The 12579-nt window shown below is 40.1% G+C and overlaps 1 protein-coding gene across 2 annotated transcripts in view; it reads right to left on the bottom strand.

Moving 5' to 3' along the window:
* LOC122973680 (RAS guanyl-releasing protein 2-like) overlaps positions 1 to 12023 on the bottom strand; it is a 38459-nt gene extending 26436 nt beyond the window's left edge. Inside the window, exon 1 of one of the 2 annotated variants that reach the window (XM_044341392.1) lies at positions 11350 to 12023. The gene's annotated coding sequence lies outside the window, so the exon portion shown is untranslated. The remainder of the gene's footprint in view (positions 1 to 11349) is intronic. The other variant, XM_044341391.1, reaches the window with a different exon arrangement.
* Between the last annotated feature and the right edge of the window lie 556 nt (positions 12024 to 12579).

Here is a 12579-nt window from a genome sequence, read left to right as displayed (position 1 = left end):
CAGCTTAATGTCCAGTCACACTTTCACAACATATACACACACACAGTGTGCATGCGCAAAATACATGTTTTTACCTAAGTATGCTTTAAAAGTAAGAATAGCCTGAGGGAAACTATTTTTTGCTCTAATCATAGATAGTTTTTTATGTCTGAAGAGGTCAAATACACTAATTATATCTTCTAAATAGGTTTGTGCTCTGGTGGCAAAATAAGAGATGAAAGAAGCCACTGAATATTTCTGTCTTGCTGATAAGCGTGAAGGTAACTCTAAGGTTATGCTTGAGTGACAAAGTTAGGGCACACAATCCACAACAACACACCCTGCTACTGCATCTACTAATGGCTCTTCAATGGTGTGGTTCTGTTGAAAAGGGTTGTGATGAGTATGTGTATGTATCTATTGTGCCTGACACAATAAAGCCTTCCACTGCGCTGTCTCTGCTGCAGTGCGGTGGGCGGACACACTCAATTACAGGCTTCACGAACTGTCTCTGCCACACACACACACACACACACACACATACACATACATACACATTTCTGCAGGGATGGAGGGAAAAGAAAGCATAGAAAAGGAGAAGGAAGTGTAACCGTAAAGCATCAATCATCAGTCTTAATCAGTCAGAATGAGTGAGTCACTATAATGATGAGTGAGAAAGCGTCAAAGTATGGAATAGTGACCTACAAATCTGTGCTGTTATGATGGATGTGGTCAGATCATGGAGAGATTAAGTGTAAAGAAAGGACAAACTGCTTGACCAGTCAGACCGATGTACTGTTGCTATCGATAGACATAAAAGTTCCTGAGACGGTTGTATAAGTTACCATAGGAAATAAGTCTGAGCTATAGGGCAGTGTTGCAAGAACAGTATGAAAACTCTAAGGAAAAAAAAACAAAAACAGAGACCTGTAGCATCTGACTCACAAAGAGCATTAAATTCTTAGTATAAAATTTCCCAGAACAGATACTATTGCTCACATCTCATGAATATAATAGGAAGGAATGTGGCCATGAAGACAACAAGACTCATTATTAATGTTGAGCTGAAAATGAGCTGAAACGGTTTTCACTGTGACTAAATGAGGCATCTGTTTCATTTCTGCATTTTTACCATTCAGTTCAGAACAGTCTGTCCTCAAGACGCGAATGAGCACATAAAACATTACTGCTTTCTTCATAGATGCAGTCACCTACTGTATCAATCCCTCAGAGGCCGTAAAGGCAGGGGTGTTTTTCAGTGCCACATGTGCAAGGGCTGAGCCTGCTTTTAACTGTGTAGTCTGGCACTGCAGCACAGGCTGTGCCCATCTTGATGATGATACTATCATGCCATTCAGTCGAATACACCATTCATCATCCCGCTGACAAGAGCTCTTTGTTGCGACCCAGAGAACAATTCTCTCTCTGCATCCAGGAGCATTCAGAACTGATTTATCCTTAACAAGCTCTCCCCCTTTGTCTTAATTGCAACTCCTTATTTTCCCTGCAGTCTGATTTCTGACACTGTTTCTTTAGCCGTGAACCGGTAGATTGATTGTTAGGTAGGACAACCTATGAGAGCTTTGGTGTCATCCTTGGTTGCCAGGTGACAGCGATCCAGGGCCATCGATCAGGCAGATTAGGGGGCGGGATGGGGGAGCACAGCGGGGATAAAGGGAAATTGACGGGTGCCTGGTCAGTCCTGGCCATGCACAATCTGCAGTGGTCTGCTGCTGGTTTAGTGGGAAGTGAAAATGTCACATCCTCTGGCTAGACACAGACAGACACCTTCCCACTGCTGTCCATCTCATTCTTACTATTACAGCCACAAAAACAACCTAAAAACAGTTCACCATTCTGCCTGTAACACATTCACACATTGCTCATTTGTTAAGAGTCACAAGCCAAAGAATTTCAGAACCACTGTATACTGCGTCTTTTACTTATGTACTTCAAACGTTATATATGCACGTATATATGCAAGAAACTGCATTAGATTAACCAGAGCTTGTCTGTGTTGTGAAAAGGCCTCAAATAATGATTACTTTCATATTCATTAGTCTGTTGATTTTTATGGTTAATCGATATAGTGTTGCAACTAATTAACATTTTCAATATTGATTCATGTGCCAAGTGATATCTTGATTAATCATTTGCTCTTTAAAATATCAGAAAATAGGGAAAGAAAATGGCAGTCACAGTTTCCTGGAGATGTTTGATATGCAATCACACATGACAAAGAAAATTAGCAAATCATCACATTTGAGAAGCTGAAACTTGAGAATGTTTGGGATTTTTGCTCTAAAAAATGACTTAAACAACTAATCGATCCTCAAAATAGCTGCTACTTAATTTTCTGTGGATCAATTAACCAAGTAATTGCTTCAGGCCTAAATCAATGAACCATTTAGTTGATGAAATGTTGAAAAACACTGAAAAATGCACATAACAGTTTCCTGTTAAGGTGCCAAGATCAAATTCTTTGTTATGTCCGACACAATGCTAAAAAATGATAACATACAAATAACATACAAATGTTCACATTGAGAAGCTGTAACCAGTAATAGTTTGGGATATAATTGTTATCAATTAATTTTCTGCTGATCAACAGTTTTTTTCAGCAAATCAATGCTGTTGATTGCTTGTTGTTTGCTTAGTTGTCCAAAACTGGCTGAGCAAGAGTGCACTTTTTCAGTTTTATGAGTAGTGGGAAAACATGACAGCACGCACATTCAGCACATTTACTGACATTTACTGGCATAAGCACAGAGCATCACATTCAAATGCACTTTGAATTTAATACTTACCTATAAGAGTTCTTAAATACCTGTCTAAAGTGGATATATGGCTTCTCTCCTGTGAGGTAAATTATTTGGTGGATACATGCCTTTTTCCTGTTTAAATCAAATCAGACCATGCTAAGTACACCAGACCCCCTGGCCTGTTCGATGGTCACATCTGGCCCATGTATTTGAAACACAAGCTCTCACATTAGGGAGAAACAGACTGGCTCTATGAATCTCCAAAGCCTTTTCATGTCTTAAAATCGACACTAGCACTGAGCGATGATAAGTCACTGACAAATACACAGATAATGATATCCATCCTGCTATTGATATTCCAATAAGGGCTCATTTCCATGCTAGTAAATACACCGAGCTAATGCACAGTCCCCATACAGCCATTGATCTAGTTTTATACTTCCCCCCATTGGTATTTGGGTAAAACGAGTTTGATTGATGTTTTAATGGATAATGGCTGTGAACCAAAAGATGTGAATGCATTTATCCATTCTAATTAGCTGTTAGAAAGGCATTGAAAACACACACAAAGCACCTTCAGTCTGCCTTACACAAACATATTAAGAGGTTCTATCTGCAGCGTTTTGATCCATGGTAGCATTGAAGCTCCAGTGATAGTATGACAGTCAGTGAGTCCATCCCATGGTCTACACTAACATTAATAATTAATTTCAACAGATATTCAATGGAATGCCATAAAATTCATGTTCCCCGAAGAATCTTTTCTAATGATTCCCTGACTTTTTACCCACCATGATGACATCTTTGGTTTGTTTTACACAATTCTGCTGTCCAAATTATTGCTTATTTTTTTATTGTTTACATGTGATATTGCACACATCTGTCCATGTCAATATTTGTATCAATATCTTAATATGTTTTGATTTAGTTAGTGGCCAATTTCTCACAGCACTGGTGTATTTGGAGCTTGTGTTTCTAAAATTGAGACCATGTTTATCTAAAGATAATATGAGGTTTCAACGGTCTGAGTCTTATCAAGTGGAGATCTTCCACAGTTGCAGTCTTCACAAACTGTCTTTGTGTCTCAACGGACAGTGATTTCCTGTTCAGCTGCAGTGGAAGGATCAGACGTGGCCCGTGGCATAGGCGGTATAGGCGAATGCTAGGGACGCTGTCCATCCAGGGCACCTCGAATTAGGGAAGAAAAGAAAATTCAAACTTTTAAACTTTTACTATTTCTTACTAACACGATTTTAATACTATTATTTTGAAATATTACAAAAAAAGCCCAAAACAACATAACTACATAGCATAGCCTATTAAGTAGACTCTACTTCCTTTTTCCATCCCCTTTTGTAATTAAAAGTTGTAAGCCTTTACATTTTCATTATTGATTAGTCTTATATGTATAGCAAACAGCCTGCATCATGTGGGAGAAGTCCTCACTGAATACATGTTTTGTGCTTGAATGCTAGGTGTAGGAGAGACCGGGGACAATTGTAATAATTTTGGTTGTGATGTTATTACCTCTTCAACTATTTGGAAACAATTTTTATGTAGGCAACTTGTATTTGTGTTCTACTTTTTAACAATCATCAAATGTTTTTACAAGCAATGTTAGAGTCACAATATTGACTGAAACACCAGAAGTCAAACGTTACATCTGCCCCCATGTGCAGGGGCGATTGTAACAGCACACATAATACCTTCATATAAATATCACAACCACCACAATAAACCATAAACTCCAAAGAATATAGATAAAAAAATAAAGTTAAAACAATTTAATATCTATTGAACAATTTAATATCCATTAATTCCAGTTGAACTAAAACAGCATAATTAATCAGAATTATACAAATATAAAAACAATTTCTAATGAATAAGTAACAGAAACAGCATCATGCAAAAAACAGGGTTTCCCTTCATCAACATTTAGATATAGTTAGAGACATTGGTTTGTACTTTGGCAGGCAGAGAGGGATCATCACAGACCATGTGCATAATGAGTTTCATGGTTCTGACTCATTCTGATTGCTATTTGAAACGTTACGATTGCCCCCGGTCTACTCTTGCTGTTTGTGTTTAGAATATTATAGACTATAATGGAGCTTAGGTGCTATTATTGGCTGGGTTTCACCATCAGCAGATTTTTTATTCATGAATGTAACACCCAATGGCCACATATATTCCTCTTCTCTCTTCAGATTTTTGCATTTTTGCACCCCTGCAAATCCTGGCCCACCTTCTCCACCTCAGACAAGCCCAGCATCAAGTTCTTTAATACTGTTTTTATTTTATGGGTGTTTTTTTGTTTCTAAAATAAAAAGCTCAAAGACATGAAGCTATGCAGTTTTGGTGTGAGTGTATGAACACTGGTGGTGGAACTGGCTGTGATAAAAGGGGAGCCAGCTAAAATCCTGCCTAGGGCACCAAATCAGTCAAGACTGGCTCTGAGGAGAATAGTAACAAAAACAGTGAATTTCGCACTATGAATAGTAACTTTGAAAGATATCTACTTGATGGATGGCTGAAGTCTCATATTAGCTTCAGACAAACTTTTAAATACATTTTTGTAGGAAAGGAGGGCTGTGGATTTTGTCCCCCATCACGTACATTGAAAGTGCATTATGAGGGGATCTCTATATGGACAGTATGAACAGGAGGAATGATTACAGCAAGAAAAATATGTCAATGTTAATTTGGGCACCTGACTATTGTTTAGGACAGTCTTGAAAAATTGTGAACTTATTGTTTATAGTAATTCCATCTTTTTATCATCTGCTACAGCTAAAAGAAAAGAAAACCAAAACACTTTATTCAACAAATTCAACCCGGTGGCACACAGTGTTAAATGTAGTTTAAAGTCTGGTAGAAGCCAAAAAGCTATGAAAACTTAAAATTTTTTTAAAATATTTTAAAAATATATTTCATAAAAGTAACATCTAAAATTATTATGGTATTAATTTTCATCTAGCAGATGGCAAATGAAGGGCCAGTAATCTTCATTTTGGTGCTTTGTCTTATCTTTCGGTTCTTGTGAGTACAAGAATGCACTACATACAAACACCACTTCTTCATGATATACACACACCACCCTAATCTATTTCCCAACACCCCTTAGTTTTTTTCAGGAAGTTGTAGCAAGGGTGTTGCATGATGGGTCAGATATAGTTCTCCAGAGGGGCCTACAGAGTGGCTGGTGGCAGGCTCTATTTACAGACTGCAGGGTACTGAGAGCAGGAAGGGAAACATTTCCTTTTCCCTGGACACGCAGAATGCCACATCGGTGGGGGGGCACCGGCTGCAAACTGAGATTAGCAGCTACAGTTGCTCCTTAGGGAGGGATGGAGGGGGTTGAGGCACAGGGAGGAGAAGAGCGAAGGGAGAGAAGGAGATAAAGAGAGAGACTGGGAGGCAGGAAGAGAGCATACTCTACCTCACTTTGGACCAGTCAAACATGAAAAGAGGTTGTTGGCTGAGGAGTGAGGGAGATCAAATAGGGAGGGATAGTAATGATGAAAAACACAGTAAGACGAAAAAACTGCAACTGGGATCTATCTCTGCTAATATGTATGTAAGAGAGGCATTCAGCACTTTTTCAAAATCTTGAAATAACAAAAGGAACCGAGGGAGAAAAATATGTAGATTTCACAATGTCTTGGTGGGACATAGCAGCTGCCAGAGTGTAATGTTTTATTACGTCCTCCAAAACGAAAAAAAGTCATGCATCCTGTTCCACATCTGGCACAATCTCATATCTCATATCTCAACTTTCTGTCTTCAAATGAAAAGTATAATGTGTGAGACAAAAAGGGCATTGCTACGGACCCAATGTGCCGTTAAAACATACAAGATACATTAACACATGTTAACACATGATCACAAAACACAACAATGTATCATTGTGTCAAACTGTTTTTACTGCTTTGTTTTGAGGCTTCCTGCTCGTACTTTTGTCCTTTACCAGATGTGAAAGTTTGCTTCATAACAAATACCGGAAGGGGTGTATTTTTGTGTGTGTGTGTGTGAGTGTGTGACATGTGATGATTGCTTGAGTGTGTCCACACAATTTTAAAAATCTTGTTACAATCTCAAATGCAGTGGGTTTAAAGTGTAATGAGTACTCATAAGGCGTGTTTTTCTCACATTTCTTTAATCTCCTCCCCATTCGAGGTTTTTTCCTCTCTGTCGGTTAACTCCCTGACACACACATTACTTCCTTCTCAAACCTTGCAGTGTGATGAGTGAAAGATGAGGCCACATGGTGTATTGTGTAAAAGAGCAAACATGATACATCATCTTTTGCAATGGCACATTAGGATTCGCCCCTCACAGTGAACACCCGGACAATTCCTGCCAACTTTCTATTCATTTCAGGGCTTGCCTCGGTCAGAGTTCATTTTCTGCTTTTTCTGCAATGCTGAAGTCAGGAATCTCACTTCCTGTTGTTACTGAATGTTTCATCTCAGGTTAAGAAATTCCATCTACTGACATTATCTGAAATATTAGTCTTTGCCAGAATAACGCATTAACCAGATAGCAAATTTATGGAAAACATTATGATTTATGGAAAAAGTGGTTAATTGCTGGATGATTTCTACTTCCAAAAACTAAAGGTTTTGGGAGATAAGTTTATTCTCTTTCTTGCCTAGAGTTAGTTGAAAAGATCAATACCACTCTCACATTAGGATGGTTAGATTAGCTTAGTTTATTTTAGCAGATTTGTTACCTTTGAACCCTTGTTTCCACCCTTTATGCTTAAAGGTGCAGTGTGTAGAATTTTGGCAGCGGAACAGACTTGGCAGAAATGGAATATAATATTCATGAGTATGTTTTAATTAGTGTATAATCACCTGAAAATAAGAATCGTGTTTTCGTTACCTTACCCTTCCATGGAGGCCTACGCCATGTTTCTACAGTAGCCCAGAACAGACAAATTAAACTCTAGAAAAGGCCTTCTGCGAGTTTTGCAGCTAGCGTAGGTTCTTCTCTATGCTTGGAAGGGAAGGGGAGGGGTATTCAGACTGTTGCAATCTGCAACTTCACCGTTAGATGCCGCTAAATCCTACACACTGCTCCTTAAATTAAGCTACAACTGGCTGCTGACTGTAGCTTTATATTTGTTGTACAAACATAATGAGATTGATATGAATATTCTCATCTAACTCGACAAGAAAGTGATTAAGCGTATATTCAAAAGTTTTTCTTAAATATTTCATCTTGTTCTTCAGAATTGCAGTTAGTTAAAAATAATCATGAAAAGAAAGTCAATGAAAGATAACATAATCCACATTGAAAATCCATGCATTACATTTTCCAGAGCAGTTTCCGCTAGCAATTCCCAATGCAAATGTATGCCATTTTCATTGCCTGGAAGCACCAAAGGCCCACTGTCCATGCAGATAGAAGAGGGTAAGGCTGTGTAGCTGCAGGAAAACATGCACCCAAAAACAGCCTCTGGTTTGGCTCAGACAGCATGTGATGCTGAGTCCGTAAATTCAGGTTTTCTAAGAAATATCTGTGGTTTGCAGAAACTACAAAAACAGGACATCTAGAGACTGTGTTCCTTGCAGTGTTCAGCTGCTTTGTTTCCTCCTGCCTGTCAGAGTTGAGAGCTCAGAGCCATATGGTGGTTTGAAACAGCCTTTATTCTGAAACTAGTTTCATGTTATGTGTGAGTTTCACATTCGTCGCCTAGCCGACCAGGTTCATTACCTCAACAGTCTTTTCAACAGTGGTAGCTCTGGCTAGTTCCTGTTTATGTATTCCTCCCTAAAACAGCTAGCATCCCTGCGCAGACCACAAAACCCAGAATTTCCTGAAGTCATAATAAACCATTCATCATACACATTCAGATCAAGAGTATGAGAGATTATGGGTTGCAAGTATAAAAACAAGGTGGAGAAATGAATGCACTTTTTTGATTGCAGGTGCAGGATACCACAAGCGTTAAACTCAGTCATTTTTGGATCATAGATCCCTTTCTGAAAGTGAGGCACGCCTAACACCTGTAGCACAGAGTTACACCAGTCAACTGGAGCTTTAACTAATCACGATCATGCAATCACTACCGCCGCTAATTCACTGCCTCAAGTAACCACTAGCCAAGATACAACCACCAAGTCTGCACAGTGTGTTTTCGATCTAGTCTCCCACCAGGCTCATCTACTACTGTGTTTCGCCTTGATTTAATTCCAGCCAAAGCTTGATTTATAGCTCTTCAGGTCCGACACTTTCCCTTTCCAGCTACCTTCCCCTCCCGTGTCTTCCTCTCTGCTGCGGCTGCCTTTCTCTTTTGCGTTCTAGCCATGCCTTTAAAGGTGAGGAGAGGAGAGTGCATTGACAATCTGAGATTTTACAGGGTCTGTGCCCTTTCATGGTGGGAGTTGAGGAGGTGACAGTGGAACAGAAACATCCCAGGAGGGACACAAAAGGAGATGGGATGACTGATTTTTCTGTACTAAACCATTTGGAAAAGCTGACTTTTGACAATTTTGAAATTTGTGAAAGTGTTTACTGCAGAATTAGACGTGACCCTTGCGCATACAGCAATGTCACATCTACTCACAATTAGATCCTTTATTTTTGGTGTTTTAGGATTTCTGTTGTCCTGCCAAGTTAGTGGGAGTCAAACAAAATCTAATTCCAGTTCTGCCTACGCTGCTTGCTTTTAAATTCCCCTCGCCTGTGTTTAAATTAGTTTAAAAAACACTCCTAACAAACTGTTCAGAAGAAGGCTTACAAATTCATATGGCCTAGGTGCTGTTATTTGAATGCCAATGTTGCCAGAGTTGAGATCAATCACTCCAATATACTTGGTGTGAATGCAACCTAGTGGGGAAAGTGAGAAAGGTTGATAAGGTAATTAGGTGAGTGTAGAACAGAGACTACAGAGGGATCACTTGTTTGCTACGTTATATCACATGGGCCATGGGTTACTTTGAGGCAAATGGAGATCAAAAAAAAAAAAAAAGCCAGCATCTGATACAATGGACTTTGGACTAATAGTTTTATTGATCTGTGCTTTGGTGACAGATCTGTCAGATTTGTCTGCAGATATGATTGCTGATGTTGATGGCTTGGATCATTTGCATTCTCTGAATCAGATGCTGATCTGGATGAATAAGTGCACACAAAGCAAGCTTGTGCAATATTCAAAATAGGAGCAGTTAATCAGCAACATGCTGCTCCAGCAAGTTCAGCCACACTGAAAAACACTGAAGTGACTTTTCTGCCTGACATGATGAGCTGTTGAACTACAGCTGCTAAGACTTTCAAATGTCCAGACAGGCAGCCAGCTGCAGCTTACAAGTCAAATCCCACTGCTCTGACAACAAAACATGTGTGGATAAGGCAGGGGTGAAGTCAGCAAAGATGCCGCAGAGCAAGTAATCAGCGGCCTCGACACTCAAAGATGCCTCCTAATCCCTGCTGCTCTGAGGGCGGCAGAGGAAAATCACCTTGAATCACTGCAGTCAGACAGCTGCAGCCTGTGTAAGAGAACAGGTAATGAGGGGCTGATTGAACGAAAATAAAGTGAGCGAGGTAAGTCTGACCTCTCACTTGTTTAATCCTGCAGGCAAGGCTGAATCACAATAAGCTGGGATGTGTTACCCACCAGTCACGGCAAATTCTCATTACCACACAGGTGTTCATCGGTTACTAGCAGGGCTGCTGGGTGGCTATGCAAGCTAAAAAGTCAAAAGTTAAAATTTAACTTGATTGTCAGCATCTCTCTATATCCTCCTCTACCCAGATGTGTTAAGCCATAACTTTGCGTGTCAACAGACTTTTGTTTACCATCATTCTCATGCCAGTCAAAGCAGGATGAACACTCTGCCGCTCCCTCAATCTATTTTAGGAATCTCCCATCATCCTCTGATGCTCCTCCCTGCTGAAGATGCACAGACCCCTTCATTCCATTTGTGATGGATTCAAATTATCATGAGGCAGGAATTCATTTACCATCAGTGCTGCTGCAGCTCTAAGGACCTGAGGATCATTTTATAGCTATTATGGTTTATTGTTGTCCATTAACTGCCATATAGAAAATGTATTCCTGCATTCATTGCCCTACAAAGCCACCAAGTCATATGGTAGTTTATGAGCTAAGCGCCATGAACCAGCCAAACCAACAATGAACTGTTGATGCCATCCTGATGTCTCAGCTCTGTAAATGGCACCAACATTGACACTGTTCAACAAGTACATTTGTTTTGACAGGTGCTTAAATGCAACTCAGGTCTTCTCCAAGCCAGAGTACAACAGCTGTGAGCACTTATTCCAACACAAAGTGCACACAGAACATTCTTGATTGATAAGTCAAATGAGTCAACATGAAAAATACTGTGACAGGCATTGCTATGGTTGATGGTGCAAGCAGACAAGTCCACGCGTGTGAGACCTTATACTATCCCCTTTTACAAGACATTGCGAACAACTTACTCATATACACGCATCATTATCTAAAATATGGAACTTGAACAGGCACGTAACATTTCGCCGCGAAAGATTTCCTCAAAAAAGTTAAGCGCCATCTGAAACCTGGCATGCGTAAAAATGTCCAAATGAGCTCAAGTGGCTTCAGTTTTAACACATTTCTTACCTTGTAGAGTTTGAAGGGTCCCATGCTCTGCGTGGAGAGGCTGCAGTGACAACAGTTGTGGAGTGAGCTCTAAGATGAAGAGCGTTACATCACCAGCTCCAGCAAAGTGCCAACGCCAGGTCCTGCGGTGAGAAGCGCTAACGATCGAAACCCTCAAGAACTCATCAGAGGAGATACAGTTGGCTCCTTTGGAGTAAGAGCTGACGGGCCTCCGAATGGGCTATGCGGGTATTTTTACGGCTCATTAACCCTAAAAACGTCCTCCCTCTGGCGCACTCGGAAGCAAGTTATGGATGTGATGTGTTTGAGTGTAGCAAAAGCAGCGGAGCTCAGTCATCTGGTCGCAGCTGGAGCGCGTGCCAGCTCTCTGCTCACGTTCCAGCTGTTAAGCTTACACTGCAGAGCCACAGTCCCGCCTATTGGTAGTATCACAGCAACACTAGTCTGTCCACATGCTTGTTGTGTACAAGCAGCGACGCACCATCACACACCATGACAATTCATCACACCGTTGGCCGCGAAGAGATATCAATGCGTCTCGTCAATTAAGATCAATTTCCGACAGTGAACTACTTAGACGCATCCACGCGGGGCTTTAGTTCTGTGTTGCGTTCAAACCCCCCTCATAAACTTAAACAATTATAACGTTCTCTCGAGTGTACGTGTTGCTTTTGACCGGGTGACGCAGACGCTCTGTGCATTTCCAGAAAACAAGAGACAGACTACTGCAGAGGTATAATGAGGGATTTATTTATTAATAGACCTACATTTAATAATAAATGTACACTACGCTACATGGTATGACGAGAAGGGGGAAAAGGTATTTCTAATTATGTAGGCTATATCATCAAAATTGTTCAAACTAAATACGTATTTTTATAAAAGACAGTGTGGCTTGCATACATTTCACCTGTTGCTATAAGCTTCAGTTCTGCCCCCTTCATTACGTCACCTGTTGCATTTAGGTCATGCAGGAATGAGTGAGTAAGAAAGTTTCAGTGTGTTTTATTGCAGAACATTTTGAGATTGGCGATCATAAAACAACTTTGGCTATATGATGAAATGTCATCTTATCAAGCTTGTCTGTATTTGTTTTCTAATATTTGACAACAGATTATTCTTCTCTGATATTAGGAAAGCACGGGCAGTTTGAGAAACAAAATCATGGATTACTAAATGTTCCTATGTAGTGGGTTGAAGTAAACAACACTTGGATCTGTACTGTTTTGC

This window comes from Thunnus albacares, chromosome 22, assembly GCF_914725855.1.
Source record: "Thunnus albacares chromosome 22, fThuAlb1.1, whole genome shotgun sequence".
Classification (NCBI taxonomy): Eukaryota; Metazoa; Chordata; class Actinopteri; order Scombriformes; family Scombridae; genus Thunnus; species Thunnus albacares.
This window is presented reverse-complemented; position numbering and strand designations above follow the sequence as displayed.